The sequence below is a fragment of the Gopherus evgoodei genome, chromosome 2 (genome assembly GCF_007399415.2).
Source record: "Gopherus evgoodei ecotype Sinaloan lineage chromosome 2, rGopEvg1_v1.p, whole genome shotgun sequence".
Classification (NCBI taxonomy): Eukaryota; Metazoa; Chordata; order Testudines; family Testudinidae; genus Gopherus; species Gopherus evgoodei.
The window spans coordinates 113,779,711-113,787,353 of record NC_044323.1 but is presented as its reverse complement, the minus strand read 5'-3'; positions in this window follow the sequence as shown (position 1 = coordinate 113,787,353).

Sequence of the window (7,643 nt, the reverse complement as noted above, 5' to 3'; positions counted from 1 at the left end):
CTACAATAGACTTAACCAAGGGGTACTGGCAAGTACCGCTAGATGAACCTGCTAAGGAGAGGTCAGCATTCATCCCCCATGCGGGGGTGTATGAATTCAATGTCCTTCCTTTCGGCCTTCGAAATGCACCCGCCACCTTCCAGAGGCTGGTAGACGGTCTACTAGCTGGACTGGGAGAATTTGCAGTTGCCTACCTCGATGATGTGGCCATTTTTTCAGACTCATGGCCCGAACACCTACTCCACCTGGAAAAGGTCTTTGAGCGCATCAGGCAGGCAGGACTAACTGTTAAGGCCAAAAAGTGTCAAATAGGCCAAAACAGAGTGACTTACCTGGGGCACCAGGTGGGTCGAGGAACCATAAACCCCCTACAGGCCAAGGTGGATGCTATCCAAAAGTGGCCTGTCCCAAGGTCAAAGAAACAGGTCCAATCCTTCTTAGGCTTGGCTGGATACTACAGGCGATTTGTACCACACTACAGCCAAATCGCTGCCCCATTGACCGACCTGACCAAAAAGACCCAGCCAAATGCCGTTAAGTGGACTGATGAGTGTCAAAAGGCCTTTACCCAGCTTAAGGCGATGCTCATGTCTGACCCTGTGCTCAGGGCCCCGGACTTTGACAAGCCATTCCTAGTAACCACAGATGCATCTGAGCGTGGTATAGGAGCAGTGCTCATGCAGGAAGCAACAGATCACAACTTCCATCCTGTTGTGTTTCTCAGCAAGAAACTGTCTGAGAGGGAAAGTCACTGGTCAGTCAGTGAAAAGGAATGCTATGCCATTGTGTACGCCCTGGAAAAGCTACGCCCATATGTTTGGGGACGGCGGTTCAAACTACAAACTGACCATGCTGCACTAAAGTGGCTTCATACTGCCAAGGGGAACAACAAGAAACTTCTTCGTTGGAGTTTAGCTCTCCAAGATTTTGATTTTGAAATTCAACACATCACAGGAGCTTCTAACAAAGTTGCTGATGCACTCTCCCGTGAGAGTTTCCCAGAATCCAGTAGTTAAAAAGTGTTCTTAAAATGTAGAAGTCTGTTAGTTATATACTTAGTAGTATATGTAAAGGTGCATGTGTTGTATTAATCTGTTTATTTTCAAGTTCTAGAAGGAAATTGCCGCCAGTGAGCTTCCCCACTGTCTGCAATTCGGGGGGCGTGTCATAAACAGATAGCTAAGGGTTAATGTCTCTTTCACCTGAAACACCTGACCAGAGAACCAATCAGGAAACCGGATTTTTTCAACTTTGGGTGGAGGGAATTGTGTGTCTGAGGTCTTTTGTTTTCTGGCTGCCTGCTTTCTCTGAGCTTTGGAGAAGTAGTTCTACTTTCTAGTCTTTTGTTTCTAAGTGTAAGGACAAAGAGATCAGATAGTAAGTTATATGGTTTCTTTTCTTTGGTATTTGCATGAATATAAGTGCTGGAGTGCTTTGATTTGTATTCTTTTTGAATAAGGCTGTTTATTTAATATTCTTTTAAGCAATTAGCCCTGTATTGTATCACCTTAATACAGAGAGACCATTTGTATTTTTTCTTTCTTTTTTATATAAAGCTTTCTTTTAAGACCTGTTGGAGTTTTTCTTTACTTCAGGGAAATTGAGTCTGTACTCACCAGGGAATTGGTGGGAGGAAGAAATCAGGGGAGATCTGTGTGTGTTGAAGTGGCTAGCCTGATTTTGCATTCCCTCTGGGGGAATAGGAAAGTCCTTTTGTTCCAGGACCGGGAAGGGAGAGGGGGAGTCACTCTGTTTGGATTCACAGAACTTGTGTCTGTGTATCTCTCCAGGAACACCTGGAGGGGGGGGGGAGGGAAAAAGGATTATTTCCCTCTGTTGTGAGACTCAAGGGATTTGGGTCTTGGGGTCCCCAGGGAAGGTTTTTCAGTGGGACCAGAGTGCCCCAAAACACTCTAATTTTTTGGGTGGTGGCAGCAAGTACCAGGTCCAAGCTGTTAGCTAAGCTTGGAGGTTTTCATGCTAACCCCCATATTTTGGACGCTAAGGTCCAGATCTGGGAATAAGGTTATAACAGGGGTACTTAGATCCAAAATGTTGGTTTGATTTATCTCTGATTACCAGAATTTGTTTATTCTTGTGTTTACTTCAGCACTTACCTAACATCTGCCTCATGCTGCCGCTTAATACCTCTCACAGTGATAAGAAGGCCAGCAAATGAATATCTCTCCACCCAAATTTGGGATGACTTAACAAGAAATGTACTAATCATGGTTTGCCAAACCTCTGTTTGGTTTTTGTAATAAATGCACCCATCCTTTTGAAGGCACAGATTTCTGTGTTCAGGTCTTCCTTTGAACTCCTGAATTCTATTTAGTGGCACAAACCTTTGTCTTACTGTTGCTTTTGTGGAGGTAGAGAAAGACCTGACAGGGATTTGAAGGGGATTTCATATTCAAACAGTCCCTTTGTGTGAGCAAGAGTCAGGCTAGCTGTAACCCTAATAATGCAAGATTTGTAGAAGTGAAGATAGTGTGAGGCGAGTGGGAAAGAACTGTATGGGAAGTTGTTGTGACCATGTGTTAGATAAGTATGGAATGTAGACTATAATCTAAATTATTGAGGAACATAAGATATCAGAGGACATATGTATAAACAAAATGCAGCTGTCACCCATTATTGTATGTAACAAAAGGTATAAATACTTGCTGTAATTGTTTACCTGAAGAAAGACCTGTTCTGCTCTTTCCCTCCATGCAATTGCTAGAGAAATAAAATATCTGACTTGCTACACCCAACCTGAGAGTGAGAACTCTGTTTTTATCCAACAATTTGGGGGCTCATCCAGAATGGAAATATCTGCTGAGACAGTGGCAACTGCTGCGGATCATTCCCCTTTGAACCCCATGGTCCCACAATAGAGGTAAGAGACCTTTTGAAATCTCTATTGGGGTATTGGAAGAGGATTGTCCATTGGCCGTTTGTCCCTGTTGGGCTTACACCATCCGAATTTATTGACTGTGCAGCAAGATCAGATGCAGAGTGGTAGGGGGGCATTGTTTCCCTGCCCACAATAAGGTTAGTTTGAAGTGGTATTGAGGACTTAGTTTGCCACCCTCAATAAGGTAGCTGTATGCGGTACTGGGGACTATAGTTTGGCCACCCCCAATACAGTTAATGCACCGGTGCTGAGAGGTTGTTACCACCTCACAAAGGGAAAGTTGTATTGAGTCCGGATATAAGGTAAAGATGCATCAGGGTATGAAAAAATAGAGGCCTTGGTGTGTGTGTGTATACACCAGTCTGAATGAGAGTCACAGGAAGAAGCCCAGAGCTCTCTGTGAAGCCGTAGGCTCCTGACCGGGGATGCTCTAATGCAAGCCATGTGACTCCACCTAGTGGACCGGTAAAGGGTCCTGACTAAGGCAGCTCTCTCTGCCTGGCATCGTCCGTCAAGGGCCTGCTTGGGTCTAGGATTGTGTGAACCCATCTTCCCTCCCCTTTTCCTCTCTGTATGAGTCATTGACTGGTCTGAGCATCTCACTGGAAGCAATCAGAGTAAGCAGTGCCATCTCTCGGAGACTACTAGTCAACACTCTTTGCTGAAGGGAGGTGTAAGAAGGTCGTGGACACACTCAATTAACCTTTCCTGTGTGAGTGACCTGAGCAGAAGGTGGTGTGATACCCTTAGCTTATGAGCCACTAGCAGACAGGGCACTCTGTCATGTGACTGATTGGAAAATGGGAGGGGGACAGTCCAAGCATTCCCCTGCACCTCCTAAAGGTACCCCAGCATATTACATGTACTTACATTATGGTCCTAAAACCTGCAGGTATTTAGAAAATTGGAATTTTTTACATGCATGATAATCCATCTAAACAATATCCACTAGAAGGTACCTTCAATCTAGATAAGATCATACATCTCAGAGGAGCTTTTCAATCACCAAAAAGCCTCTGACACACAGTGGGAGCAATTTGTCTATTGAGGAAAGGAACGGGTTAATTTGAAATTCAGCTTGGTAAAGATATAAAGAGAGAGCTGGTCTGCATTCAAGGTCAAGAATCAACACAGACCATACCAAGTACAAAGAAAAAACTGCGTTCAGCCCCAGCTGGCTGTGACAAAAAAATATAGACAGAGGTAAACCAAAGGCAATACAAGTTACAGGACTGAGATTACATTTGCAAAGCTTAGCTGTCCAGTAAGATCCAACAGTCTGCCTTTGCGACACTGGAGCCGGTGTGGTTTGGGGATGTTGAAAAAGCTGCAGGCAGCTGGCCTGGACTGGAATACTGAGCAAAGGTCTCTGAAAGGGACACACCAAGAGACGCCAGGGCGGAGGGAAAAAAAACCCAAGAGCTGAAGCAAGAGATCCTCTGGACAACCTGTGCACAGGATAATCTCCTGTCCACCCCAACCCACCCCTCTGTCTCTCCTACTGCTGGGCCTGGCCAGCTGGGCGGCGTGTTTGTGTGTATGAAAAAAGGTGTATGAGTGAAGAGTGGAAGTTTCCTTTGTAGGTTAAGAAAAGTCAAGAAGGGGGCCTGAATGTGCCCAAGCAGCTGTAAAATCTGCAAAACATTGCCAGGCATTAATGAAATGTGTTAAGTTTCTTTTCTCACAGGTAAAAGAAGTGCTATCCAAAGACCCAAGCAGCCCTGCCACTTCTTGGAACCAGGAGATTGGATCTATGTAAAGGTCCACCAACGAAAGACTGCTTTGGTTCCACACAGGAAAGGCCCTTTCCAAGTCCTGTTAACCACCAACACCACTATGAAGTGCCAAGGATTGACTTCCTGGACCCATGCATCTCACTGCAAAAAGACCCCTCCACCTAGAGATGACTATCCGACTGATCATCAGCCTATTTCTCCTTCTAGCTCTGCTATGCATTCTGGATAGCAGGGAAAAAGGACAAAGTGAAGTGCTAGTAACCTCTCTCTTGTCCACTGACAGACCTACTGTGCCTTTGGATCTTTCTAGAAGAATCAAACCATTACAGGGTGATGTGGTAGTAACCTCTACCCTGTACCATGCTGAACCATAACTGTTTCAGGAAAAGAGAAGAAGAAACACTCGCTACACTGAAACCACCAAAGTCCAGGGATTTCTGACTACAAAAGACATTAAGAACTGATCCTGGTGAAGAAACAAAGAATTATACACTGGCAGGAGGAAACTTGTGGGACCCATGCTTGGGAATGTGGTATTGATTGGATTTTAGAGTTTATTCTACAGGCTGCGCCCTCTGTTTTTGGATAAGTACCTTCAGCATGTATTGTCCTCCCTAACCGGATTTTAAATGACAAATACCAAAGGCACTTTGTTGCCACTGCCCCTGCCATCTCCTCCATTACACTATTACCCCTGTAATACATCTTAATACAGACAATGCCATATATCTGATAAAACCCAATGGCCAAGGCCTTCACACTTTAGTGATTTATTTAAATATTGTTTGAAAAAAATTATTTTTAAGGTTCAGGATATCCCATATAAGAGAACAATTGAGTGGAAAAAGACTGGTCAGAGTAGATTAAAGTATATGATATCACTACCAATGAGCTTCAAGAATTTGAAATTAAGGTTTTATAATGGGGTTGATATAATGGCCATTCCAGGGGTCTGCAGTATATCAGAGGGAAGGGGTCCTTATTGTTTTGGTTACCCAATTAGTAAATAATCAGACTCATACTCAGAGAGTGTGTTCTGCCACTGGAAATTTTACTTGTACTGAAATGATCCCAGTAACTAATAATTTAACCTATACATATTACAATATACCCCTTCCTGTGCTATTAATGTTAATGGCTCTCTAAAGTACCTGAGAATATTTAAAATAACAGATGTGATATAATGTTATCCCGAAGAGAGATGTACTAGGACATTGAATAACAATAATTAATGCCCTCTTAGGGACTGTAAACTTTACCCTGTCCCTATCCAGCTTTCAAATCACTTTCATGTATCCAAATTGCTCCAAGGGAGCTGCTATTGGCTAGCACAGCAAAGGACACAGATGTAAGTCTCCTCTAGGAAGAAAAGAGATTTAGCTTGAGTTGGTGAATTACATGTTATTTCTGCCCTTAGTTCAATAGCCAGAAGCTGTTGACAGAGAAGGTGTTGAAGATCACCGAGGCTGAGAAGGCATTGAAATGGGATTTGGCATGTTCAGAAATTCAAGATTTCCTGAATAACCAGCCAATGGCCATTCGGCATGAACTCGAGCATGTGGCATGGCCCACTGCCCTTACAGATACTTCAGGAGTACCATCTGATCTGTGGCCTTGGAAACATACTTGGAGATTTTCTGGGTGGAAGTGAGGATGTTCACAGTGCTCCTTCCAAGCATATGGGCCGGTAGAAGGGTTGTGGGCTCCCACATATTGAATCCTGCCAGGCCCATGGAAAGAATGCATGTGGGACTGGATTATTCACCGTGATATCTGGGAGATTAGACCACCTGGTGATGCCTAGCCAATTTGTTGTTAGTGCTCCTGGAATAACACCTGATATTTGGATTGGAATAGGGAATCAGTGGACATTTTGGCCCTTGGAACCCCCACAGCTTTAGTGTGTAAGGAAACTGAAGCAAGTGGAAGTTGTCACAGTGTTTGACAAAGTTTGTTGGTAAGGTATGGGACAAGGAACTACCCTGACAGGACAGCTACCTTTTCAAGATAATGATAGCTGTGTGTATTGTGATGGACTCAGGCCAGAAGGATATAAGAGGGTAGTGGACGGCAGGTATATCAGCCTCAGAATGAGCAGGTCCCTGTTCCCTGGATAGCCAAACAAGGGCTACTCCAGGCCAGTCAAGACACCTGACGCCAATTTAACCAGTTAAGGTCGTTAGGCTAATGCTGGTACCTGACCTCAATTAACTGAGAGAGAATCAGTTAAGGCTGACAGGCTAATGGAGACAGCTGGAACCAACTAAGGTCCCACTTATACTGCTTTAAAAGCTCTCCTTTCCAGTTCTCTCGAGAGGATCCCAGGTGAAAGGACCTGGAGGAGAGGAAGCATTACTGAACTATGAGGTAAGGGTGAAGCTTGGAAAAGGGGAGCACGGGGAAGTGGCCCAGGGAATCAAAGCAGCATCAGTGAAGGAGGGAAGCCGATAACAGCTGCTACCATTAGGGTCCCTGGGCTGGAACTCGGAGTAGAGGGTGGGCCTGGGTTCCCCACTTTTCCCCCCTACATGATCTACAGAGATCCCTTTGAAAGAGGAAACAGACTTTGGTCCGGGCAGGAGACCAAACGATGCTTATGGAGCTCTAACGAGCAACAGAGACTCTTGGTATTCCACCTTCCCATCTCCCATACTGGCCTGTGATGAAAATAGCTCAATAAGCTGTAATCTTTGCCGCCACACTGGGAAAGGGAGGTCATATTGAGGGCCTTAGTAAGCTTTTGAGGCCACTGAATCCGCCAGGAAGCGCAGGACCCACCAATACAGACTTGGAGCTTTGTCACAGTATGTTGAAGCCACCACATTGCAAGATATACATTTTAATCTTACTACTGCTGTAGGCAATCATATTATTTACTGGCCTGTGGATAGAGTTTTACAAGTAGCCCTTAGATTTCAGATATTCTTTAATTGGACTAGTTTAGTATTTGATGGGTTTCAAAATTTGCTTTCACTATTACCAGAGGTTCAAAGAATCTCTGAATTACA